We start from the raw sequence: 12230 nt of genomic DNA, 5'->3' as shown, positions 1-12230 counted from the left end.
TGAGACTGAGTTTTTACTTTTGTGGCAAATTATAATACCATGACTTTAGAATTTATACTTAACATAGGTAAACCCTTCTAATTCTGAGAAGATGAGAAGTCAGAAGACTTTTAAGCCCCTCAATTGTTTAGAGTGAAGGTGATTCAGTAAGTGCTCAACATAAAAATCTAGAAGGCAACCTGCTTAACACGAAGTTGATAATCTACATGCGTAATTCTTACTGACAAGTAAAAGAAGTTTTAGCAAGAATGAAGAAACGCGGACATTCATGATTTTAAGGTTTCTACACATTGTAGAAGTACTTTGCCGGTATTCATTCAATATTGATGAGTAAAGGTGGGCCTGGCACACATCAGGAGATAGACAAATGGTGGCTACCATTATTATTATCACACGTCTTCTCTAACGCCTATTTTGAGAAGGCAACCATGATTGTTATTAATGTAACAAATAGTGAAAAAGCATACTCTTTTTTTATTCAAACATCTATACTTCTTCACTGTCTGCAAATATTATCTGCAAGTTCTTCGTATCAAATAATTTCTACTGAAATCAGACTAACATTTTGACACTAAGTATCAGTGTGGCCAAAGTGATGCCACATGAGCGCTATCAGTCAAATGACCAATGCCAGGAACCGCCTCTGTGCATATTCATTAAATCATTAAATTGACTAAAGCATTTTTCTGTCCACATGAGCCCACATTCAGGCAGTTGGTAAGCTATCATCCACCTAGATGTTTATATTCATTAACCAGCCTGGTCTTGCTGGGAATGTGAGAGGTACAGCCAGTTGTATGATGTTGTGTTGATAGTATTTTATGTGATTTGTTCTATATCATCAGTGGTCTGAGAGAGATTATGTTTCCAGCCTTTCAGTACACAGGAGATGACATGAAATATATTGTTGATTCTAATTGCACTGTCAGCATGGTGTTATAGACCCACAGTTTGACTTCTGAAGGTTGAGGTTATGCACTAGCTTGCTCCAGAGAAATCCTATACTTGCCTAAAGATCTCTGAAGGTGATATGCAGCTCACAGTTCTGAAGGAACGTTGCTATATTGCAGTGAAATCTATAATAGTATGTAGGCCAGACTCTAAACTAGAAAATAGTCTAAACTTTAGAAAGAGCTGGAGACAAGTAACAAAAATTGTTATACTTGTTAATTTGAAATGTAAGTCATATTCCCCACGTAAGTTAACATTCCTTTTAATTAAGAGAAATGTGAGACTATAATGCAATTTGGATACATAATAGATAAACAGATCATTGAATAACAGATAGAAATTATATAAACAGTCCCAAATGTATGTTGGAATTTCAGTTATAAGAAAGGTGGTGACTCAGATTAGTGGAGTAAAGATGGGCTATTATAATAAATGTCCTTGGAGCCAATGGTAACTATTTGGAAAAAAGACAAAATTGGATCCTTAACTAAACAGGACACTATATATCAACATAAATAAGTAAAAGATTTAAACGTAACAGGGAAAATCACAGAAGTACTAGAAAAAAATGAGTTGGTTTTTTTTTTACAATCTTGGATTAGGACAAAAGCTTTCTAACTATGTTCCAAATTACAGAAGCCATAAAAGGAAAGATAGGCATATTTTGCTATGTAAAATTAAAAAAGATATATTTCCAAGAGAGAAACAAAACAAGACAATGAAAGCGCCATTTGCAAAATTAAAATATGAATGTGAAATTAGGGATGCATATAGAGGGTGCCAAGAAAATGTATACACAATTTAAGAAAGGAAAAAAAACTGTATTAAAATTGAAATACTCAAGACTTGTGCAATTACAAGAGATATAAGACACAATAGAAAAGATAGCAAATGTATCTGCATATATTGAGTATTACCAATTTTAATATATTTTTTCTTTTCTTAAAATGTGTATACATTTTTTGGCACCCTTTGTTTATGTGACTCATAACGAAGCATAAATTTTGTAATATATATAAAAGCCACTAGGAATTTAGATGAAATAGACCTATAACCAAACATAGGGTGGACATAAAGTTAAATTGCACATGAACTTTATGGCCACTCTAGAAAAAATGGGGAAGAGACGTACACAGCTCATAGAAAAAAGAAATATAACTGATATTTTGACTATAAAAAGAAACCTCATTCATAATAAAAGATATGCAGAATGAAAAGAGATACTTTTTCTGACTTCTCAGATTGCCAGAAAATTTGTTTTGAAAGTCGTTAATTTGCTCTGTTAGGTTCTGCGGAAACAGACACTGTTAGACTTTTCTGGAAAGAGTGTAGGATGACCTAGTTCTTGAGGAGGGAAGCAGGCAATAACTGTTCAAATGACAGATGCATTTAATCTTTAACCCAGCAATCCTGCCACTGGGAAGCTGGTCTACACACACACTACACAACTCACTTGACACGATTACAAGGTTAATCACTGTGATATTGCGCATAGTAACAAATGGTTGGAAACCAGCCGGAAAACTAATCCCATAGGCTATGTAACAGTCACAAGTTGGAATATTATACAGCTGTAAGAAGTAGGGTATCTGTACACAGAATGAGAAAGAGAAGACGCTTTATTTTATTTTGAGACGGAGTCTCACTATCTCACCCTTGGTAGAGTGCTGTGGTGTCCCAGCTCACAGCAACCTCAAACTCTTGAGTTTAAGTGATTCTCTTGTCTCAGTCTCCCAAGTATCTGGGACTACGGTGACCACCACAATGCCCAGATTTTTTTTTATTGCAGTTGTCATTGTTGCTTTTGATGGCTCAGGCCAGGTTTGAACCTGCCAGCCTCGGTGTATGTGGCCAGCACCCTACCCACTGAACTATGAGTGCTGCCCAAGCATACATTTTTGAATGAAGAAGCAAGGTCAGACAGGCAGCATGCTAATTTTGGCATGTGAAAACAAGAAGAGACAAGAACAAATCATATTAGCAAATGTATAAAAAACATTCCAGAACTAATAAGAATCAGTTCTGATGAAGGTGTGTGAACAGGGAGGAACAGAGGTGGGAGCATTTTAATAGGTAGTACCTGTTAAAAGCGAGACAATCTGAAAAAAATTTAAAAACTGAAAAACCACTGGATTTTGGATTTTTAGAGATGCACATTAATATGGCTTTACTTAAGGTAAAAGTATCTTGAAGCTAATCTAGCAAGTAGTGATAAGGCTTTTAGTATTGTGCACTGCAAAAAGTAATTATTAGATTATTTGGTAGCTTGTTGAGTGAGCATTCCAGAGGCAGAAAAGTAGAAGAGAATATTCAAGGGTGAAGAAGAAAATGTGTAAATCAAGAAATTGTTGTGTGTTGGAGGCCCAGAAATAGCCTAGAATGGCAGGCATGGGATATAGACCATAAGAGGGAATTCGTACTGAAGGAAGTTACAACCAGATCGTGAAGGGCTCCGCGTGCATACTAGGGGTCTGGAGATAATTTCAAGGTGAAAATTGAACTTTGTTGTTGAACTTTATTGAGGAGGGGCATACTCAGCTCTAGGTCTCTGGTACTCGTGTGAGGGTGAGATGGTTGATCAGCAGAGAGGCCAGGCCTGGCGTCCATCAAAGGCCCCAGACTTGAATAGAAACAATGGAAATGGAAATGTAAAATAAAATATTCAATGGAATAATAACTCTTCTCTCAAATTTGGTCTCAATATAGAACTCTCACTTTTAAAGAAAAATTTCGGATTTCACAAATTAAACTTTAAGTTCTGTAGTGGCAAAAACGGATTATTTCACATTTATAATCTAGGCACATGATAGATGCTTCATAAATGTTCTGCATTTATTTAAATTGTCAGTACCTTAAGGAGAATACTAAGTTTTGTAAGATAAAATGTATTAATGAGCGCAGCATTTACCCCAAGATCTGAAGTCAGCGACCTTCTTCAAAAAGGGCCGATAATAAATATCTGAATTTTCATGGGACACATGGGCCACGTAAGTCACAAACACGCATCTCTGTCACTATAGTGTGAAAGAAGATTTAGATTAAGTTTGACTATATTCCAATAAAATTTTATTTACAAAAATAGTGGGCCAGATTTGGCTCACAGGCCATAGTTTGCCAACCCTTCCTTGCCCTAGACAAAACAGAAGTTAACAGCTCATATAGGATTAAAGAGTTAAATATTTAATATATTTAGTTTTTGAAAAAACGTACTTCTTTATAAGTTATCTTAATTCTATCTTACCACAATTGAAGTTTATTGAAGTATCATTTGACAAAAGTTTACTTTTTTAGTTTAAAATTCTATGAATTTAGATAAATGTATATAGTTATGTGAATGCTACCACAATTAGGATATGAAATATTTCTATATTTTCCAGACTTCCCTCACACCCCCTAGTAGTTAGCTTCTCTGCTCGACTCCCAACTCCTGCTAAGTACCAGTCTGTTCTCTGGCCCCTTTGTTTTGATTTTTCAAGCAGATGTAGAATATAAATGTCTAAACACAATAACTAAGAAAATGTCGTGAAGGCTATGTTAACCAGTTTGATGAAAATATTTCAAATTGTATATAAAACCGGCACATTGTATCCTATGATTACATTAATGTACACAGGTGTGATTTAAAAAAAAAAAAAAAAAATACCCCCCCCCCCGAAAAAAAAATCAAGAATCCCATATAAATGAAGTCATATGCCTTTGGAGTCTACTCCAAAGCCTCTTTCATTTGACATAATGCATCTGAGATTTATACAAGATATTTTCTGTAACAGTAGTTTTTAACCTCTCTATTACATGGATTGTAATAATTTATTACATCTGTTACATGGATTTTGTTCAAGTCTGTTTATTCATTTACCAATTGAAATCTATTTTGCTTATAAGCATTTTGGGAGCAACTATTAACAAAGTCATTTCATATATTCATATAGGGTTTTTTTTTTTTGCAGTTTCTGGCTGGGGCTGGGTTTGAACCTGCCGCCTCCTGCATATGGGGCTGGCGCCCTAACCCTTTTAGCCACAGGCGCTGCCCTCATATAGGTTCTTGGTTCTTGTTTAAATATAAGATTGCATTTTGCATTTCTCCTGGGTAAATACATAGCAGTAAGATTGCTGTGTTGTACGCTAAGTATGTGTCTAACTTCACGAGAAGCTGTCAAATTATAATCCAAGGATCTGAGCTACTGAGGTTCTACCAGCGAAGTGTGAGTTTCAATTGCTTTACATGCTCACCAGCACTTGGTTTTGTTAGGTTCTTTTATTTTACCTTTTCCAGGAAATGGATAGTAGTATCTCATTGGGGTTTTAATTTGAATTTTCCTAATCATTAGCCACATTGAATGCATTTTCGTATACTTATTTGCTATTTATATATCTTTCTTGGTGAAGTGTCTGTTCAGATCTTTTGCCTGTTTTTAAACTGGGTTGTTGGTTTGTTTTTATTGTTGAGTTTTCAGAATTGTTTGCATACAATTCTTGTACTTTCAGTACAAGTTCTTTATCAGATGAATGTTTGTAAATATTTCGTCCAAGTTTATGTCTTTTCATTTTGTAAACAATATCACTTACTGTTATACTTTGAAATGTGAACAGCACTACTATTATTATGTTACTATATATTTTAAAAGGGAAATGGGCTAATGAGAATAATAGAATCTTTTCTTTGATAGACAATTTAAAAATGATATCCATGAATATTATAAAACCAAATAGCAAATTATTTTTATCATGCCATCACTTTATCTTCAAGCTGAATCTTAGTCGTGACAATAAAATCTAGACTCACAGATATTCTCTATCATATATTTAATTTTGAAGAACTTTAAATCTTTGTGAAATGACAAAGGAAACTGACATATCTCTGAAACAGGACATCAATCTGCCTAGCTTGGCTTTCGAAGCACAGTAAAAGGGAACATTTTCAAATAGTGAGCTGTCTCTTTTATTTATTGATCTTCAGCGAGAAATAAGGCAAGTAAAATGCTCTCTCCATATCTTTCTCACTGTATGAAAACAGGGTTACAGATCAATTGATTTACCATCACAATTGATTAGCTACCTTCCCTACTATCTCTATTGTGACACGAGACATGCAGTCATATAGATCTTTCATTAGGAAAGTCATTGGAAAGCTAAGGTTCATTGCATGCTTAAATGGTTTGTAGCCCACTCATTAAGCCATTAACCAGCCATTAATATTGCTTAACCTCAAACCTTACAGATAAAATAAATTATTGCCATTTTATCTTCCGTGTGCACCTGAGTAAAGTGAATAGTTACATGATTTTATTGCAATCTGACAAATATTCAGACATGCCAAGGAATTCAGGTATCTAAGCTGTTAACACTAATTAGATGTATATGTGCATTCCTTTAGATGCACACCCTTAAGCAGAAAGAGTGGCAGACAGATGCATTATTTAAAATTGCTTTTTCTGCCACTCATTTAATCTGTTTTTAATATTTTCTACATGTTAATATTTTCTACATTGATAATATTACTATGATCAATAACACTTATTTTAATAAGAAATATTCTTTATGATGTGCTTAACCAATAATATTAAAAACAAAGCAATCAAAGCTCTGCAAAAAGAAGTTAACCATTTTAAGACTGTTCAATACCTTTGTAGTCAAACATTTTGGGTAAATGATCATACATAACATCTAACACTTCTCTGTCTCTCTAGAAATAAAGGCAGATAAATTAAGTCTCAGTTACTATCAATAAATAATCTAGACACTATCTTGTATAATTTATACAGGGTATAACATAATCAAATATATTCACATAAATCTTTGGATTGCCATATTACTAATGTGGGCCCATCAGGTCAACTATAATGAACATAAAGTTCTTGCACATAACTTTTTACAAGAATTTTTTTTTTCCAGGCAGATTTCCTCACAGGATAACTAACCATAATGCAAACTCAACCACTTCTTTTAAGTCTTGGAGCAATTCAGTGAGGACTTGAAGAAGAACCCTATGTGTTCTTTCTCCATAGTCCTACTCAAATATTTTGTCCCTTATTTAGAAGTGTGTCTGAAGAAAGGCAAGATGATGGCCTTCTTTGTTCAATGAAGCTGACACAGAGGCCTAGATTACTGAGAAAGCAAGAAGATGCATCTAGAGGGAAGTCGGCCTTTTCTTTGTCTTTTCTCCAAATTGACCCCAAGTAATCATGGCTCACAGTAGATTCCGGGAGTTCTTTTCTAGTCCCATGTTAAAGAGAAAGGAAGTCATCGAAGGGGCATTCGTCATATTGTTTGGGGTTTCTGGAAACTGTAGAGTGTTTATGTTGCTCAGAAAATGTCACAAGCTACTAAGTTCTGCTCCAAAGTTCTCCTAAGACGTCCTACCCTGGGGGCGGAAACTCCATGGTGTTTCCTGAGCTAATGCTGGAGACTTCCAGCAATCTGAGAGGGCATGCCAGACTTGGGAATGTAGTGAGTGTCTTGAGGAGGAAATCATCCTTCACAGAACTTTTCCATAGAAGATGAGACAGTGGGTCAAAGTGGAAGTTAAGCATGGGTTTTCACAGGCAGCCGCAGGCAATGAGATGCCTGCCTTGACTTTTTCTCCCTCAAAATCAGTACGGTTTTATTTTATACCCGGTTGAGGGATTCTGGGCTACCCAAGGTTAAGGGCTAACTTGGTCATCTGGTAGTAGGCTGTGTCCAGTTAAGGAGTGTACTTAGAAAACTGATTTGACCTTGCTACTAAGAAACACTAATGAGTGTTTTCAGAAAGTCTGGCATGGCTGTTTGAGAGTGGGGAGGATGGGGAGGGATCCTTGATCAAAGCAACTTTATAGCTCCCACAAGGCTGTCTCTGGGTGTTAATGGGATATTGATGCAGAGCTAACCAGGTCTCCTTTGTTGCTCTGTCTTTGACTGTCTCTCGATATCCTGAATATACCCAGTGCCATTGGATATAGGCCTGACATTTCAGGGTGAGTGATTGACACCGACTTTATTATGGAACTTCAAATAATGGAGTAAATCCTCTGGCCCACTAGATTCCCTTTAAATACTGGTAATATCAAAATAAGAAAATCAATCTATCAATCTATCATCTATTTATCATCTACCTCGCTATGCAGCTATCTTTTCTCTCATCTTTCCACTTCTTCCCCCTTATATAACATAATGGCATCTTAGAGGCATCTTAAGGTAATAATTTCATTTACTTATTTTCAATTTAGTTTAACTTGTTCTGATAAATGCAAATAACCTAGAAACTACTAGCAGAACTCTAACCCTCCTTTTATTTATTGAAGTAAAGAAAGAGTTTTAAATTGAATTCTGAAATATATGTTATTTTAGATGCCTATACTAAGAGTAAGGACAGTTAAAAAATGAGGAACTTATTTTCCATTGTAGAAAATTATTGTCATCTACTTCATAATTTTCTTTAGTAGAATATTTCCTAAAGTGTCTGCAATTAGGAGGACTACATAATTTACTATGCACTAAAGTATTTTTAGTTTTCTGAAAAGATTATTTTCATGCAACTGCCATTATTATAAAATGGTGTGGTATAAAACAGAATCGCTTCATGCTAAAATTACATTAATAATTAATTGGAGGACAAGTATTTCACCATGACAAATGAGAGACTGTAGGGAAGGAATGATGCCATTTAGTGGCAGGAATAATATAGTAACACGCTGTTAAATACAAAACATCATATTAAATTTTACAGTTAAAGTCCAAAGGCATCAAAATATATTAAAATTCAAATTGATTTTGTTTGCTAAAGTTCTGGCATTGGAGATAATAATTATAGTTTTGCTAGTATAATTATTCAAATGAGAGAAACAAGAAAAAGGTTTAGTGGAAATGTAAAAAAAAAACTTTTCTAGAAAAATCTGGTTGCTACTAAAGTAAAGCAAGATGAGATGAGAGGAAGTTAAGGGACCTGCTTTTGGCTTACTGTGATCAGAATACTATTTTAATCAGAGTCAAGTTTATGATCAGACAAAGACACAGTTCCAATGGCAAGGTAACTCTGATGCTACTTGTATAAGAGTAATTGCCTTAAATTATAATATGATGGCTGGATTAACAGTTGTTATTAACCTTCAGAATGGAGATGGTGCCTGTAGGAGTGTAAAATACTCACTGAAGACAGCCCGAAAGGGGCCAATTCCATAGACTGCCAAATGTAGACATTTCATTTGTGTGATCTTTTAATAAAAGTGATTTTTAATATCTATAACTTTTTAATTAAAGACTGCTTTAATAAATTAAATATCGAGTAATTATAAAACAACACTTATAGAGTATATATAAAATATAAAGATTAAAGAATAATGATGAAACATACATCCATATATCCTTCACCTATTTAAAAAAAATAACACAACTTTTTCCTACCTGCTTTGCTTTCCTCCGCATCCCATCCTGTTCTACGCCTATGTTAATCCTTACAGTTTTTCCATACGTATTTTTATTTCTGAAACAAATTTTCTTGTTAATATTAATCACCTTACCTCATGCTATATGTCAATTAAAACAATAAAAAATTACTTTTGTCCATCTTAAAAAATTAAAAAAAAATAGAATCATGCTTCTGCTTGGGTTTTATGTATATGTGTGTCTTCTGAGATTCATCACAATGTTGAAAATAGCTGGGATGGGGCAGTGCCTGTGCCTCAGTGAGTAGGGTGCCAGCCCCATACACCAAGGTTGGTGGGTTCGAATTCAGCCCCTGCCAAACTGCAACAAAACAATAGCCAGGCATTGTGGTGGGCGCCTGTAAGTCCCAGCTACTTGGGAGGCTGAGGCAAGAGAATTGCCAAAGCCCAAGAGCTGGAAGTTGCTGTGAGCTGTGACACCATAGCACTCTAAGGTTGACAAAGTGAGACTCTGTCTCTAAAAAAAAAGAAAAGGGCTGGGATGTATTATTTTTCACTTCTGTGTAATGTTCAATTGTAATACAACACATCATTTATTCATATAAAGTTGATGAACATTTAGGTCACTGTCTATTATAATATAAAATGTACTGTAATCTTATAAATACATAACATCCTCACCCATGGCTGCTGGTTCATATAAATGCAAGAGGGGGTGATGGCCTATTAACATATCCAGCTTCACTGGATCATGCCAAATCACTTGTAAAAGTGGTTCTAATGATTTCCACAATGTGATGGAGATTAACTACCTGTTTCCTCTTCTCAGATGCACACAGGTGACTGCATGGGGTTACCTCCCTTTTTGTTAGAGGAGGTTATGTGTTTCCAATGGAATTTAATCAGCAGAATTTTGTCCTTCCTGGCCTGCTGGGTTCTCTCATTTAATCTCCCTAAACTTCTCCCCTCTTCTTGTCAGCTAACAGGGCACCCCTTTGGGATGGTCTTAGAAGCCACATATTGAAAATGGCAGAGGGACATGATGAAAGGACACTGGGTCCTGAGAGTTGACAATTAGGGACACCTATTGGTATATAGGTTTCTGAAGTATTACATACATTACTATTGGGTTTGTCTGTTATGCAGTTAGCCTACTTTAATATCTGTAATCACTGAAACTGTCAAACTTCATAACTCTTACCAAGGTGGTGACTCTGAAATGTCTTACTACTATCGTTAGAAGTTATGTTTACCTGATCCAGTTGGGGCATCTTTTCACATGCATAAAGACTGTTTGGATGTCCTTTTCTGAGAAGTGCTGAAAACTTTTGCCCCTTTTTACTTTGCGTTATTTGCCATTTTCTTACTGATTTGTGGATGTCCTATATATATTCTAATAGAATATTTTCTTAACTTGTGTGCTATAAATTTCTTCTACCAGTCTGCAGTTTGTTTTTTTCCTTTCTTCTTGGTAACTGAATGAAAACAAAATTCCCACTTTCAAGGTAGTAGTAGAGATCCATTTTTTCCTTCATTGTTTGTATATTTTATCCTATTTAAGAATTAATTCCTTACCTAAAAGTTGTGGAGATATTAACCTAGGTCTCTTAACAGTTTTATAATTTTGTAAAGACCCTTTAAATCATTAGCCCAAATGGAATTAATGCTTATTTTTCTAAATTTCCATATGTATACCCAAAATTAGCCCAGGATGTCAAAAATTTATTTCCTCATTCATTTTTTTTTTTTTTTGAGACAGAGCCTTAAGCTGTCACCCTGGGTAGAGTGTTATGGCATCACAGCTCACAGCAACATCCAACTCCTAGGCTCAAGCGAGTCTCCTGCCTCTGTCTCCCAAGTAGCTGGAACCACAGGTGTCTGCCACAACGCCTGGCTATTTTTTGGTTGCAGCCATCATTGTTGTTTGGCAGGCCCAGGCTGGATTCGAACCCGCCACCTTAGGTATATGTGGCTGGCGCCTTAGCCTCTTGAGCCACAGGTGCCGAGCCACCTCACTCATTTTTAATGCCCCTTCTGTTCTGTATGAACTAGTTAATTCAGGGGCGTCCAACCTTTGGGCTTCTTTGGGCCACAATGGAAGATGAAGACTTGTCTTGGGCCACACATTAAATACACAACACTAAGGAAAGCTGATGAACAACAACAATAACAAAAAGTCTGTACACCACAAATAAAAAGTCTTCATGTAATAATCCTAATTATGTAGCATCCTACTCAGGGAAGCTTTTAAAAATTATCAAGCAGGTCCCATGTTCATGATTATAGAAAATGTACACATCTAAGTAACAAAATGTCTTTGGTTTTGGTATTTCTTACTATAAAAGTGAAAGAAAAGTGGGCAAGAAAAGATGGGTGGGATATTTGACATTGGACTTCAAAAACTAATGGGTGAGTATCTAGTTTCATGCAGTAGTCGCAATTCTCCAAGAGTTCTCAAGGTGCTCAGTGGATATTTCGGTTCTGATTCTCTCTTACTGGGCTTCATTCCTGAAAATAGTTGCTTGCAAATGTAGATGCTGCCAAAAAGCAATGACGTGGATAAGGCGTGATAATGCAGTGAGGGATATTTGTTTCCAAAGACAGGACCTATAAAAGTCCAGTATATATTTGGCCAAATATGTAAAACCATCATTTTAATTTCCTACTCATTAAGTTATGAGAGCACATTAAAGCATAAAAGAACATAATATAAGTGAGAAAAGAAACAAGTGTGCAGATGAAACCATAACTATTGAGTATTCCTTTGTGAGGGAGGGATCAATTTATATATTTTTAAATGAAAGAGCAATTTATATATTTGTATATATTTCTATATTTTATAAATTTATACATATAAAGTATAAAATAGTATATTTATATATAATATTTATTATAATATTTGTACGTAAAATAGTATAT

This window comes from Otolemur garnettii, unplaced genomic scaffold, assembly GCF_000181295.1.
Source record: "Otolemur garnettii isolate 467f Iridium unplaced genomic scaffold, OtoGar3 scaffold00036, whole genome shotgun sequence".
Classification (NCBI taxonomy): domain Eukaryota; kingdom Metazoa; phylum Chordata; class Mammalia; order Primates; family Galagidae; genus Otolemur; species Otolemur garnettii.
Note: the sequence above shows the minus strand (reverse complement) of the source record.